The 15,502-nt window shown below is 47.5% G+C and overlaps 1 protein-coding gene and 1 pseudogene across 3 annotated transcripts in view; one reads left to right on the top strand and one right to left on the bottom strand.

The window, feature by feature from the left end:
- Positions 1–15,502, bottom strand: part of LOC146177853 (G patch domain-containing protein 2-like) — a 123,060-nt gene that overhangs the window by 85,184 nt on the left and 22,374 nt on the right. The window lies entirely within an intron of this gene.
- LOC146177854 (zinc finger BED domain-containing protein 4-like) lies at positions 12,268–14,087 on the top strand (annotated as a pseudogene).

Genomic DNA, 15,502 nt, shown 5'->3' with positions numbered 1-15,502 from the left:
TAGCTTGTTCCCAGACCTCCATTGACGCAGTCACACGGGGCAACCCCAGTTGCCCTGTTATATATTCTCCCTTAAAATGATACATCCTCCATATACTTCGTCCTTTTTTTTTTTATGGTAAAAAATATTGCCTTTGGCATAGTTGCTGCATGCGAACACTCCTTGCTTCAGGGGGAACTGGGCGAATGCCCCCCCCCGGCCCCCTGCTCAACTGTCTTCTTAGCGTGAGCACGGCTCTCCTCCTATGACAAGGCCATCAAAAAGCTGGCTTTTTGCTACACTCTATCATTCGGCTCTTTCTGAAAGTAGCAGAATATTTAGGCTACATTTCAATACTATACTACGTCTTGGTTTGGTTTGGTTTATGGTGTTTAACCTTCCAAAGCGACTCAGCTATGATAGATGCAGTAGTGGTGGGCTTCGGAAAATTCAACCACCTCGTGTTCTTTAACGTGCACCGACATCGCACAGCACCCAGGGGCCTTGCTTTTCGCCTTCATTGAAAAGCAGCCTCTGCGGCCGGGATTTAATCCCGCATCATTGGGCACAATGGTGGACCGCCCTAACCACTGCACCACCCCGGCGGGGCTCAAATTACGTGTTGATAACAAGACAAAATAAAAGCCCGAGTTTCTTGCTATCAGCTTCTCCTCCTTGATCATCTTTGCTGTTCATAGCACACGCTCAGCTCAGTGCAGCCACTTGATACTCCATCTTCAGTGACATGCTTCCGTGGTCACTTTTTCCGTACACATGTAGAATGTGGGGAAGAAGATGGCTACACGGTATGAAAGAGCACTGAACAAGGGTAGAGGGGGGAAGCCTCAGTTTGCACGTCGAGCCAACGTTTCAGTAAGTGGACTTGTCTTCGTATGGGCAAAGCGATCATCACTGGCAGGGGTTTAAATACGCTTTTGCTTCCGAAAAAGAAAAGCTAGGGAGGGGGAGGTTGGGTCTGAAGGAAGTAGGTCAAAGAGTGAAAAACAAATAATAATAAAATAAAAATTATTAATTAATTAAAATTAAATTGTTTCTTCAGTAATGTATCTTAGTATGTATTGCTTATAATGTTGATTAATCAACAACCCTCACCCGCATGCCTCTCAAGTTTACCTATCACTCCTTAAACTAGCCCTAACTTTAAATTATATCGAGTTCGATTCGTCCTATCATCTGCAGATATTTGGAACTAGCATGGGTACTCCGTTCGCGCAGACTTACGGGAATATATTCATGGCAGTTCTACAATCAAATATACTAAATTTAATTCCGGGAAATCCACTTATATACCTCCGCTATATTGACGATATTTTCATGATATGGGAGCATGGATCAGAATCACTCCAGTCGTTCGTCTCGCATTTTAATAATCTTCACAGTAGCATTAAATTCCATTGTCAGTTGTCGAAATTCAAAGTCGACTTTCTTGACACCACAGTGTTAGTGAAAAATGGCAAACTTAAACCTTTCTTGTACAGAAAGCCAATGGATAAGCAACAATACCTAGATTTTACGAGTTATTATCCTAGACATTGTAAGCAAGGAATATTTGTAAGACAGATGATACAGCTTAGAAGAATATGTAGAGATGATAATGACTACCTAGACGAACCATACTCAATGAAAGCAATGCTAATTCAGAGGAACTATTCTGGTAGCTCACTTGATATGGCTCTCAAAAAAAGCAAGCATTAAAACCTGCAACGATGTGCTCACAAAACGACTAAAGGCTAACACTGAACACCAGCCTTCTTTTGTAACTAAATACGTACATTTGTATTTTACCCTCAGTGCCTCCTGGAATATTTTTTTCAGGCATTCCTTGCATGTTAGCACGGAGTGGTATTTCTGCAGAATATTGCTTTGTTTGGAAGGGCATTGGAGTATCGACGACTGATTTTTCGAACTCTCAACGGATCACGAAAATGTCCGAAAAAACAAATGTGAAAAAAAAAAAAAAAAACCTAAATTTGTTGCCTGCTATTCACGTGGACCCCTTCATGGATCACTGCCTTATCGTGGCGGAGGGGCTTGCGAAACTCGATGAAGTCGTGAGCTCTGCTGTGTAGGGCCACCCAAGATAGACAGGTCACGGCAGAGAGTTCTGACAAAAGGTGATTCACTGGAGAAGGTAATGGCAACCCACTCCAGTATTTCCTGCCAAGAAAACCCTATGGCCAGTCACAATACAATTAAAGATAGGGCGCCGGAAGATGAGCCCCCCAGGTCGGAAGGCGTCCCACATTACTGGGGATGAACAAAGGGCGATTCCTAGTAGCTCCAGGACGAATGAAGCGGCTGGGCTAAAGCCAAAAGGACGCTCAGTTGTGGATGTGTCGGGAAGCGACCGGAAAGTCCGATGTTGCAAGGAGATATCTCACATAGCAACATGGAATGTAAGATCTATGACTCAAGGTAAACTGGATGTCGTCAAGCGAGAAATGGACAGATTGAACATTGATATCTTGGGTATCAGCGAGCTCAAGTGGACCGGAATGGGAGAATTTAACTCCGGCGACCATTATGTCTTTTATTGTGGGCACGAATCCAAGAGAAGGAATGGGGTCGCTCTCATAGTAAACAGAAGAATGGGCAAAGCAGTGCTAGGGTACAACCCCAAAAACGACCGAATGATTTCACTTCACATCCAAGGTCACCCTTTCAACATAACAGTTATCCAAGTCTATGCACCGACCACTACTGCTGAAGAAGCTGACGTTGAGAGATTTTATGCGGACCTACAATGCCTTTTAGACCGCACCCCATCATCAGACGTCGTTTTTCTCATAGGAGACTGGAATGCTAAGGTAGGGAGCGAAGAAATATCCGGAATTACAGGCAAGTTCGGTCTTGGTGAGCCAAATGAAGCTGGGCAGAGGCTAGCAGAGTTTTGTCAAGAAAACAACCTGACCATAGCGAATACTCATTTTCAACAGCACAAGAGGCGCCTGTACACATGGACTTCACCGGACGGTCTGTACAGGAATCAGATCGATTATATTATTTGCCGGCAGAGATGGAGAAGCGCTATACAAGCAGTAAAAACAAGGCCTGGGGCCAATTGTGGCACCGATCATCAGCTTCTTGTTGCCAAGATTAAGCTTCGATTGAGGAAAACGCAGAAAACTAGAAGGCCTTTCAGGTATAATCTGGATCAAGCTCCATTAGAATATGCTGTGGAAGTGAGGAATCGATTTCAAGAATTAGATCTAGAAGACAAAGAGCCCGAAGAGATGTGGACTGATGTTCGTGATATAATACAAGAAGTTGCTACTAAGGTAGTTCCAAAGCAAAAGAAATGCAAGAAAGCAAACTGGTTATCTGAAGAGGCTTTGCAAATAGCTGAGGAAAGGAGGATGGCAAAAGTTATGGGGGAAAGAGAAAGATACAAGGTTCTCAATGCGGATTTTCAGAAAATAGCAAGGAGAGATAAGAATACCTTCCTGAACATACAGTGCCAAGCAGTTGAGGATAACAGCCAATTAAGGAACACAAGAGCTCTGTATAAGACAATCAAAGATATCAAAGGAAGCTTCTGTGCTAAGCTGGGCGTGATAAAGGACAAACGAGGCAAGGACCTCACTGAAGCCGCAGAGATAAAGAAGAGGTGGCAGGAATACACAGAAGAACTGTACAAGAAGGACCCGAATGTGCAAACCCAACATAAGACGGTTATGATCACTGATCTCGAGCCGGGCATCCTGAAGAGTGAAGTTGAATGGGCCTTAGCCAGCCTTGCTAAGAACAAAGCTTGCGGAATTGATGGCATTCCAGCTGAGTTGCTTCAAAACCTCAACCATGACGCTGTTAACATTCTGCATACATTATGTCAGAAGATTTGGACAAGCCTGCAGTGGCCACAGGATTGGAGGAGGTCAGTTTACATCCCCATTCCAAAGAAAGGCAGTGCCAAAGATTGTTCCAACTACCGCACGATCGCGCTTATTTCGCATGCTAGCAAGGTGATGTTGAAAATCCTCCAAGGTAGGCTGCAGCAGTATGTGGATCGGGAGCTTCCGGACGTGCAAGCTGGGTTTCGCAAGGGCAAAGGAACTAGAGACCAAGTTGCCAACCTTCGCTGGATCATGGAAAAAGCAAGAGAGTTCCAGAAACCCATCTCAGTTCAGTTCAGGCGTTCAGTCGTGTCTGACTCTTCGTGACCCTATGGACCATGTCACGCCACGCTTTCCGGTCTCTCACTATCTTCTTAACATCACATAGCTTCATCTGCAATGCCTCGAGAATGCCATCTAACCATCGCGTTCGCTGCCTACCCCTTCTCCGGCGACCCTCAACCCATCTACTTCTGCTTTATTGATTATGCGAAAGCGTTTGACTGCGTAGATCACAGCAGATTGTGGCAAGCTCTCCAAGAGATGGGAGTTCCAATTCACCTCATCTGTCTCCTCAGGAACCTGTATGAAGGGCAAGAGGCCACAGTCAGAACTGGGCATGGTCTTACTGATTGGTTTCCGATTGAGAAAGGAGTGAGGCAAGGCTGCATACTGTCGCCCTGCCTATTTACCCTATATGCAGAGTGCATCATGAGGAAGGCCGGTCTGGACGAGTCTTCAGATGGAGTGAAGATTGCTGGAAAACGTATCAACAACCTTAGATATGCGGATGATACCACTTTAATGACAGAAAGTGAAGCGGAACTCAAGAGACTTCTGATGCGCGTACAAGAAGAGAGTGAGAAGTTTGGGCTTAAACTGAACATTAAAAAGACAAAGATCATGGCGTCTTGCCCTATCAAGTCCTGGAGCATCAATGTACAAGAAGTGGAAGCTGTGACAGACTTTCTCTTCTTGGGCTCCAAGATTACCTCGGAAGGAGACTGCAGCCATGAAATTAGGAGACGCCTGCTTGTGGGAAAGAGAGCAACGGTTAGCATTGACCGCCTAGTAAAGAGCAGAGACATTAGTCTGCCAACCAAGATCCGTATAACTCGTGCTATGGTCTTTCCAGTTGTGATGTATGGATGCGAGAGTTGGACTGTGAAAAAGGCTGACGGCCGAAGAATTGACGCGTTTGAATTGTGGTGCTGGCGAAGACTCTTGAGAGTTCCTTGGACTGCCAGAAGATCAAATAAGTCAATATTGTCGACCATAAACCCTGACTGCTCATTGGAGGGTCAAATTCTAAAGTTAAAGCTCAGCTACTTTGGTCATCTGATGAGAAGAGAGGAGTCGCTGGAGAAAGATTTGATGTTGGGAAAGGTTGAGGGTAGCCGGAGAAGGGGTAGGCAGCGAACGCGATGGTTAGATGGCGTCCTCGAGGCACTGCAGATGAAGTTATGTGACGTTAGGAAGATAGTGAGAGACCGGAAAGCATGGCGTGACATGGTCAATAGGGTCACGAAGAGTCGGACACGACTGAACGACTGAACTGAACTGAACTGATTCACGTGGGGGCCGGAAAAAGTCATGAATGCTTTTCTGCACCACGCACCGCTTCCGTGCTAACAGGTCCGCCTGAATTTCACTTGCATCAGCTCAACTTGTGTCAGCTGCACTACTGCAGGTGAGTCATCATCGTCATCGCTCAGACTCCACAAGCACTTGGCAAATAATTTCTACATCTGTGACACCCAGCCCACAGTTCTAAATCGTGGTCCACGTCTGTGAACTCTGAAAATGAGACGGCCGATGGAATAATGGAATTTCGACATTAGCTGTGCAAAGGTCGTGAATGAGCTGCTCCCTGCCTGACAGCTGCTCGACGACGCTCTCCTCGTTCAAGGCAGCCGACTCGTCATTCAGCACAAATCCCATATGGCGGAAGCAATTGCACAGCGTTGTGGATGCTACAGACTTCCACGCATCGGCGAGCATGCTAAGTGCTCCAAGCAAATCGACAGAGCAGGTTTTCCCTCTGTCGAGGCACACCACAACCACCAATCACTAGATCACAACACCGACTCCGTTGAGTGCCTTCTCGCTGCCGCGTTGCACGCAAAAAAAAAAAAATAAATAAATAAATAAAAATAAAAAATAAAAATAAAAAAAAACTCAAAATCCGGAAACAGCTTCTTGAAGAACTGAAGCCGATTCAATTAAATGAGAGCCACAGTAGCGACAGAACATAGGCAACCTGCAGTGGCCTGGCGGCGCTAGTGGAGTGCAGCGTTCAGTGGCGCTGAGTAATCTGAGGCGGCCGGCGCGGTCGGGTTGCGTTCGCGTTGTACGTCGGGAAGCATCTCGGCTCTCATTTTCTGCGGTTTTAAGGCCATCGAATGTCTTCAGAGCTACTTCCGAAAATCAATACTGGAAAAAGGACACCGCCTGTTCGAGAATGGTCATCTCTTGAACGTGAACGGTGTCGACATCATCGCGAAGTGCGCACCGCTCGCGACTGAACACCCGCATGCACAACTTTGAATTTCGCGTGAGTAGACGGAGATGGTTTTTTTTTCTTGTAACGAAATTCATTGTCTCAGGGCATCAGTCGGATATGTGACTGATGATAATTAAGAAATCATTAAATGAATGAAAAATTTTATAAATGTAGCTTTTCATTTACCTATTGCGTTCACACTTCATGCCCAAACATTGAAAGTGCAGAGAGAACCTGAGAAGAGATCGATCGTCGTTACTTTTTTTGTTCTAGCTGTTTGATTACAGCAGCATAATAATTTCCTCGCGGTTTCGCTTTACAGTTTAATACCATGACGAACACTTTTCTTTGTGGTGCACCTTTCGACAGTGCTGCGGAGGTTACAGGAGGCATGGTGCAGTACCTGCTAGGGATGTCGTGGCGATTGCAAGCACTGTGCGGTTGTAGCGTGCACCATCAACGAAACCTTCCATTTAGTTGCGGAGACCCAGGCCTATGTCCCATAGGCCACTGTGCCGGGGGCGGGAAGTACGGGGCCTCCTACATCGTTGGAAAACTAAAGCTCTTAACAACAACTGGCATACATTTTGTCCCTCCGTACCTCAAGCTTGGAGAAAGCCGGCGGGAAATACACTCAACGGCAAAGCTTCCGTAAAGGAGGTCGTCAGGTTGGTTGGTTGGTTGGTTCATGGGAAGGGAAAGGCGCAATATCTGTCACACTTGCTCTGTGGACACCTGAACCGCGCCGTAAGGGAAGGGATGAAGGTGCGAGTGAAAGTGGATAGAGAGAAAGGGGGGGCCGTAGTGGAGGGCTACGGAGTAATTTCGACCACCTGGGGATCTTTAACGTGCGCTGACATAGTTAGGATTTTTTGCTGTTGCTACTAATGATGGAGCAGTCTATCGTCTGGGACAAGAAACAGTGGCAAATTCACCGGGAAGAGAAAAAGGCTAAGGACGGCTGCGCACCCGAAACTGGAAGAAGCACTGCTACAGTGGATTACAGATATGCGTGATGAACAGCTTCCTTTGAGTGGCCCGCTGATCTGTCAGCAAGCTGACAGGTACGCACAGAAAATGAACATAGAATCTTTCAGTGCGTCTGAAGGATGGTTTGCCCGCTTCAAAGAAAGGCACGGATTAGTCTTTAGAAACGTGTGTTGGGAGAAGGCAGCGATGGATGAACGCCGCATTGCTGACTGGAAGACAACCAAGCTTCTCCAGTACCTGGCTCGTTATGAACCTGCCGATGTCTTCAATGCCGACGAAACGGCACTGTTTTTCAAAGCCTTGCCAGACAAAACAATCACCTTTAAAGGTGACCCGTGCGTTGGAGGGAAGAGGAGCAAGGAAAGGGTCACTGTGCTTCTCGCTTCAAATATGTCGGGCACGGAGCGCCTGCCACTACTTGTCATCGGGAAGGCAAAAAACCCAAGGTGTTTTAAGAACATTCAACGTTTGCCTGTGGAGTATCAAGCCAATAGAAAAGCCCGGATAACCTCGGATATTTTTCAAGCTTGGCTGCAGCAGCTCGACCGCCGCTCCTCCACTAACAAGCGCAAGATTTTACTTGTAGTGGACAACTGCAGCGCGCACACCCGAGTGACAGGGCTGGAGTGCATCGAGCTCGTATTCCTTCCTCCGAACACGACGGCTGCACTGCAACCGCTGGATCAGGGTATAATTCAGCACGTAAAATGCAGGTACAGGAAGCATGTGCTAGAACGGATGCTGTTGTGCAAGGAGGCAGGGCGAGAATATGACTTAAACCTCCTCAGTGCAATTCATATTTTAGTGCAAGTTTGGAACAACACGCCGGCCGAGGTCATAGCCAACTCCTTCAGGCACAGCAGGTTTGTCCGGCCTGATGATTGTGACGTTCCTCCAGAGGTGACTGCAGAGGATACCCCGGAGCCCACTGAAAATATGGACAATGAAGAGGTGGATGACAGGCGCTTTGAATTTCTCCTACCAAGTGGTGTCCAGCTTGCCGACTATGTAGCAATAGACGATGATGCTGCCGTTGCTGGCCTGCTGACTGACGATGACATATTATCGGAAGTGCTCGACGGGGACGAAAATCATTCCGATGAAGACGATCGCGACCCGCCGTCGCGACGTCGCACCGTGCAGGAGGCCGCGGAGGCCCTCACTGTACTAGAGGAATTTTGTGTAGAGTGTCGCGACAGTGAGCGTGCGCACCACAACCTGATGGGGTTGAAGAAAATCGTTCTCGCGCAAATTCCGGCGACTAGGCAAACAAAAATAACGCAGTTTTTCATGCAATAACGGTATGTTTATGCGCCGTATATTTTTCTTGTTATTTTCATGGTCCATTCGATAATCCGAAATTCGGTTAACTCGGACATTTTTTCCGGTCCCTTGAGATCCGGATTAACGAGCTTTTACTGTATAAACCAAATTTACATGTTAGACAAAGGAGTAACTGAAATAACGAAAATCGATAAGTACCAAATGTATCAAAAAGACTGTTTGAAAAGGTAACTGAGCTCTTACAGGGTGTCATGATTTGCCCGAATTAGGCATACCGCGCCGAGGAAAACGAGTCTATTCATTACGATCAAATTTTTGTATAAACCAAATCACTTAAAAAACAAATGCGCTTCTCTCAGCTTGTGTCTGAGAAGTGTCACGCGGCAAAAAAACTGGAGGTCTTTGATCTTCGAGATTTCCTGGAAGCACTTGCGCTGCAAATGCTCTGGTCTGTCCTCCGTCCCTCGAAGAGTCTGCCTTGCTGCAGGCACCCCTTCTCGGACGCTTGATATGTTTATAAGAAATGCTGAAAGTTGGGCGAGTTGGTTAACATTCATGATGGAAAATAGCGCGAAAGTACACGAAGGAAGGAAGTAAGACACGGACAAGCGCTTGTCCGTGTCTTACTTCCTTCCGTCCTTCGTGTACTTTCGCGCTATTTTCCATCATGAATGTTTATAAGAGTTGGGAAACACAACTGCCATTCTTTCCCCATTCGTGAGGCCATGAACAATGCCTCAAAACTCTCAACCACTGTGATTAAACCAACGATCCCACTGTCCCACATCACTCCCCTCGATTGAACACTGTTGTAATGTTCTCCCGTCATTGAGAGTTCGTGGTGTGCATGAAAAGGCACTGACATTTTTCGGTTTAAACCGAACCTTTCAGAATGCTTTCGGCGTACCTTTATCGGTGTTTTCCAGTTTAAATCGAAAAGTCCAGCCCCTAACCATAACTAGTCGGGAAAACAATCCTATATAGCGTTAAATGTACAGTTCATTCAAAGCACATGTACACTCTATCCCCCCTCCGCAATAGCATAAGCTGGACGTGTTTCCCCGAACATGTTTCATTCTTATGACTTTCTACTTTAGCTGGCCCTTGAATGTTTTTTTTTGGGCGTGGCAGGTTTGGTTCTGTTACTTTTCAGTTTCTTTGTCTTTCTCCCCCCCCCCCCCCCCTTTTTTTTGCGGAAAGCTTTTGAGAATTGTTCCCTTGCAGATGTATCAGGACCCTTTGTAATGCTTGTTCCTTTTCAACAGAGGAGTGTTCTTCAACCGAACCTGCTTTAGGTGCTGACTAGTCAACCACCCTGCAGTGTAGTTTTTCCTGCCGCCTTTATTTCTTTTTCGGGCCATAGGATCATTGGTTCCAGGCTGAGAATACATACTGAAGAAACTTTTTTTTTAATTTTTGGACTCCTTGACCTGCTTTCTTTTCACCACACCCTCCTCATCTACAGCTTTCTTCTTCTAATCGCTCTGCTCAAAGGAAGACAAGTCCACTTGTCGAAACGTTGGCTAGACCTGCAAACTGAGGCTTCCTCACCTCTACCCTTGTTCAGTGCCCTTTCATTTCTGTACACATGCCACACTGATTCTGACTACAATGCGATATGCAGAGCTGTCTAGATATGTCAGCATACAATCAAGTGCATCTGCAAACTGCCATCAAGCTCACCACTGCATGTGACAATGTCACATGGTGTTAAGTGCGCGTTTGAAGCGCCCTGATCATGGGCAGAACAAACAAACGGTTGGAAAGATGGCAACGTATGGGTGTATGTGTATTCGTTTGCGTTTCTGTGTGTGTGTGGGTGGGTGCACGTGAAAATGCAGCGGCCGCAGCTGACACCTTTATTTGAACTGTCTGAACTTGGGAGGAGGTCTGCATGTTGGCGCAGCATAGACGGTCAGCGATGTCGGCTGCAGAAAGGCGTCGCTCCCGAGAGGACAGCCGATCCTCCCTCAACCACTCCCAGCCACGCCAGCAAATGGTTTTCAAGGAATTCGACGGGAGCTTGCGGCTAACTACTGCTACAGTGACGCCGGAAAGACGGCGAAAGAGGAGGACCTGGAGAAGGAGGGAGCAGCTCTGAGGAGTCCGAGCGAAGCGGCAATGGGAGACTGATTTCTTGTGCCATGATAAGAGGCTGCACCCTGACAGAAGCAAAGTTGTGCTGCAATGTGTATATAGTAGGGGTGTGCGAATATTCGATAATTTCGAATATTCGATTGAATAGCACAGCATTCGATATTCGCTTCGAACCGAATTCTCGGTATTCGAAATTTCGAAGTATTCGTCTCGCGCGAATTGTGTTTCTGGGACGCTCGCCCGCTTGCTTTGTGTGGTTTCGGTTTCGAGTAATGCCGCATAGATGGCTTTTTACGCGAAAGCGTATACAGGTCGTTCGCCCGAAAATTCGTTGGCCCCCCTCCTTTTTTTCTTTTTCAAGAGTTGCGGAAAAGATTATCCGACAGGACAGATGCAAAGATAAACACGCAGCCCTACCACGCTATCGCTTCATTCAGTCAGGTGACGAATCATGCGTACCGAACATGGGCGACCGTTCTCGCGGTCGCCCAAATTCAGCGGCAGCCCGGAGACTCGATGTCGCCGAAGTGTATACTTACGTCAATGGGAAGGGCGCCTTTAGCGTGTGATAACGCCAAGCTTATTGCGCACCCGTGGAGCGTTATACTGCCGTGAACGCTCGGCATAGGGGAGGCTGCGGACTTAAAACGTGACTGCCGAACTTTAGTAGAACGAAATGATCGCATCCATCTGTGACAGACGTCTTTTCTTGCGATTTTGACTGCTTGCGCGTTGATGGGAATGGAACGCCGTCGTGATCAGGGCATTGAGCCGTCTTCGGTGGTGTGCCGCACTTCGTCGCCGCAACTCAGGCACTCCGGTGCGCTGAAGGCTCAGAGCAATCTTGGAAGCGCGATGCTAAGTGCTGCTCAGAGGTACTATCGGGGATAATTTTGTCAGAACGCGCGATCGGTGCGAAAAACGTTTTGCTTGCGGCGCTAGAGTTTCGTACTGCCATTTCCATTCTTGCTCGAGGGGGTAGTAGTCTGGGAATGTAACCGGAACGATCTTACAATGCTTCGGCTTAATAAGGGAAGCAACGCTCCGGCAAACAGCAGCCGCGAGCTGCTAGTAAAATGCGAAAAAAAAAATGCATCGTGCGACACGCCTTGTCAGAGTGACGGCATAGCCCGGGAAGAGCGCCAGTTTTCCGCACCCAGGAGACGCACAGCAGAGCCGACATTTCCATACCCCTCGGATAGCGAAATAGACGTGCCAACCTCCAGCCGCTAGGTGATGGCGATGCATTTGAGCCACGCGCGGCGCGTCCTGAGCACTTCTGTCCCCGATAGTACGGCCAACGTATCGGTGGTGTGGGAGCCTTGGAGACGCGATGGTGCGGTGCTGCCAGTGCTGCTAGGAGGTCTGGTCAACCTATGTGCCATTTTAACTTCTTTGGACGCAGCAGTCTCATCGACGCAACTGAAAAGAAGACGCAACCCAAGCCCAAGAAGCGATGATCCTAAACTATAGAAACGCAAGCAACGTATGTGGCAAGTGATTGTCTAGTTCACTGTTGGACATTCTACCCGTTCGACCACTGGTTCGATCGTTGGCACTATGGCCAGTGCGCCTACGAAAGGTAATCCAATATGGAACTACTTCATGAAAGTTGCCCCCGGCAATGAGGCTCGCTGCTTGAAATGCAAGGCCATTTTGAAGACGCCAACAAGGACGACGACGACATTACAGACGCACTTGAAAAGACACCCCGATTTCTTTAAGGCCTACCAGGACGACTCTCAGGAACGCAAACACGCTGCCACCTTGAAAAAGGCGAGCCAGCCGAGTGTTCAGCAACCGTCAGTTGCCGAATGTTTCACGCCAAAAATGAAGGCGACAGCACCGAAAGCGCAACAGATGACAAAGATGGTCGGCCGATTCATTGCACGCGGTATGCACCCGTACTCCATCGTTGAGGAGCCTGGCTTTCGTGATATCATGAAACTCGCCGTGCCCGATTACGCAGTGCCGTCACGAACGACTTTCTCGAGGGTCATCATTCCCGACCTTTATGCATCGAAAAAAGAAGAGGTGCGAACGAAGCTTGCAGAGGTCTTCGCAAGCGGAGTGGAGTCCTTCTCTATCACAATGGATGGTTGGACATCGCGAGCGAACGACAGCTATGTAAGTTTCACTTGCCATGTGATGGATAAGGCGTTTGTGCAACATGTACATGCACTGGCCTGTACCGAATTGGCGGGTGCTCACACTGCCGAGAACTTGGTGGAGTTCATTGGAACTGTAATAGAGGAGTGGGAACTTCCATCTGAAGGAACGGTGCCGACCTTTGTGGTCACTGACAACGGGAGAAATTTTGTTTCGGCGGTTGAGCGATCGTCGTGGCAGGGCGTGCTGTGTTTCAGCCACACGCTTCAGTTATGCATCAATGATGCCAAAAAGATGTGGCGGGGCTTGCGCAGCTTTGTGCAAAAGCAAGGTCAACAGTAGGTCTATATAAGCGAAGTGCCAAGGCTCGAGCACACCTTAATGAAATTCAGAAAAGCATGCTTTTGGATTGTCTTGAAGTAGTGCAGGACGTATCGACACGTTGGAACAGCGAGCATGCCATGATGGCCAGACTTCTAAGACTTCGTGCCCCTATTACTGTGGAACTTTCAGAATGTGACGTGGTTGAAAATCTCACCGCACAAGAGTGGAAGCTACTAGCAGCATCAGTAAAGGTCCTGCAGCCGCTTGATCAGGCCACAACTGAACTCTCTGGGGATAGCTACACAACTCTCTCACAAGTTATCCCGCTGCTTGAATGCACAAGGATCGTTCTTGCACAGCATCTGAATGATTATGATGCAGCATCAATTGCATCCAGCCTACTAAAGAGCATCAAGTCTAGATTTCCTGACATCAAGATGTCTCAGCTTCCAGCATTAGCCATGTTGGCTGACCCTAGGTACAAAGATGCATGCTACAGTACCGAAGCTGAAAAGAAATGGGCGCTTGATCTCCTTGTGAAGGCAGCAGAAGAGACGGTGCTAGTGCATCAGCATGCTGAGGTTCCAAGCGGAGTCTGCGCATCTCCAAGACTTTCCACTTCGGACGACTCTGTGTGGTGCGCCTTTGACAAATTTAGTTCCGATAAGAGCCGCCGACCACACCATACAGTGAAGAATGAATTCGCCGAGTACTTGAAAAGCCCCCTTCTTCCGCAGTCTGAAGACCCTTTGGCATGGTGGAGAACCAACGGCAGCCATCTGTACCCATCCATAGCACCACTTGCACGCAAATATCTTTCAATCCCAGCAACACAGACAACCAGCGAAAGGCTGTTTAAAGCTGCAGGAAACATTGTGCACTGTCAGAGAGAGAACCTGCTCACCCGTCATGTAGAACAGCTTGTGTTTCTGCACGATAACATTTAGATTGGAGTATGCTGGGCTGTAAATGGCAGCTGTCACCGGAAGTGCAGAATATCTTTTTTTTTCTTTACTGTTCTTAGTGCTCTTGCTGCAGTGTAGTGCAGTTACTACTATAGTTTCAGTCATTGGTTGTACTACTGGCACCGTTCTGTTACACTCTCATTTTTTTAAATTTTATCTCAAATTTCTTATTAGAAAGCCAGCAGTATCTTTATGTGTAATACCTTTTTATTACCAAGCCAGCAAAAATTGTTCATCACTCACTTTAGGTGCTTTCTTAAAATTTTGAAGTGTGGTTTCAAATAAAGCCTCAGTGCAGTATGTAATGGCATCGTGTACTGGGAAAATAAATGGTTTTGGAAATGCCTACTGTGATTCAGCCTCTTTTTAGTGCCAGAAGTACTACAGTGAAAGCTCGTTAATTCACAACTCGTTAATTCGAAATTTTGGATAATTCGAAATAGTCATCGTGGTCCGGTCCGCAGTGCATAGAAGTCTATGCGCGTAACAGCTCGTTAATTCACTCAAAAATTGGGGCCGCCACCCATAATTCGAACTGCGTGCCGCCAAGCGGCGCTGTTAAAAACCATCGTTGGAAGCTTTCACGGCAGAACGATAGATGGCACAACCATCGGGGCGCCGCTAGGGTGCTGTACTAAACAGTACTAAACAGTCTTTCCTGCCGCGACTCCTTCGAGGAACGACGTTTTAGTGTTATCGACCACGGTTTCGTGTTGCATTTCGTGAGCCCTCGTTTTGCACGCCGCTTGTTGTGAGCTTGTGTCCGCGAGATGTGTTCGCGTGGGAAATACTGTGCCAAGACGGTGAAGGAGAAAGTGGCTATTTTACGCGAGGTGGATGAACGGAAGGCCAGCAAAGTGGAAATCGCGAAAAAGCACGGGATTCCACCAAGCACGTTGTCGACGTACGTCCGAAATAGGAAGGCCATCGAGGATGCCTATGAAGCCGAAGATTTTGCCAGCAACAGAAAAAGGCTTCGGTTAGCCAAGTATCCGGAAATTGAGACCGCTGTGATCACGTGGGTGAAAGAAATGAGAAGCGCTGACATTCCACTGAGCGGCCCAATTATCATGGCGAAGGCGGCCGATTTCGCCCTGCGCAATGTGGAAGATTTTGTCGCCTCCGAAAGATGGTTTCACCGCTTTAGAGAAAGACATAATCTTGTCTTCCGGGTGTTGTCTGGAGAAGCCAAAGAAGTGGATGCAGAAACTTGTGCCACGTGGCGAAGCGGTGCTCTGCAGCAGTACTTAGAAAGCTACTCGGCGCATGATATACAGTCGTGCCTCGTTAATATGGACACTTTGGTTCCCGACCAAAACTGTCCATAAAGCGAGTCATCCATAATAACGAGTCATGAATAAAAACAAAAAGGATTTTATTTAGAAAAGAGAATTGTA

The sequence above is a fragment of the Amblyomma maculatum genome, chromosome 10 (assembly GCF_055883805.1).
Source record: "Amblyomma maculatum isolate TAMU_Amacu chromosome 10, ASM5588380v1, whole genome shotgun sequence".
Taxonomy (NCBI): domain Eukaryota; kingdom Metazoa; phylum Arthropoda; class Arachnida; order Ixodida; family Ixodidae; genus Amblyomma; species Amblyomma maculatum.
This window is presented reverse-complemented; position numbering and strand designations above follow the sequence as displayed.